The sequence below is a fragment of the Fulmarus glacialis genome, unplaced genomic scaffold (assembly GCF_000690835.1).
Source record: "Fulmarus glacialis isolate BGI_N327 unplaced genomic scaffold, ASM69083v1 scaffold29558, whole genome shotgun sequence".
In the NCBI taxonomy this organism is placed as follows: Eukaryota; Metazoa; Chordata; class Aves; order Procellariiformes; family Procellariidae; genus Fulmarus; species Fulmarus glacialis.
In genome coordinates, this window is record NW_009226771.1 from 1 (window position 1) to 202 (window position 202).

The 202-nt window shown below is 52.0% G+C and overlaps 1 non-coding gene across 1 annotated transcript; it reads left to right on the forward strand.

Annotated features, from left to right (window-relative positions):
- Nucleotides 1-122: 122 nt before the first annotated feature.
- TRNAM-CAU lies at nt 123-194 on the forward strand. Its single transcript has one exon. It is a non-coding gene; the product is annotated as a tRNA-Met (tRNA).
- The last annotated feature ends 8 nt before the right edge of the window (nt 195-202 follow it).

The window sequence follows — 202 nt, forward strand, 5'->3', positions numbered from 1 at the left end:
CCCCACCGCAACCCGTCTCCACCCGGGCCGGGCTGCGGGAGGGAGTTTTTTCCAATTACGGTTTAGAAAGGAAAAGAAGAAAGGAAAGGAAAAGAAGAAAGGAAAACACTGTTTTTATAAGCAGCAGAGTGGCGCAGCGGAAGCGTGCTGGGCCCATAACCCAGAGGTCGATGGATCGAAACCATCCTCTGCTACACTCTTT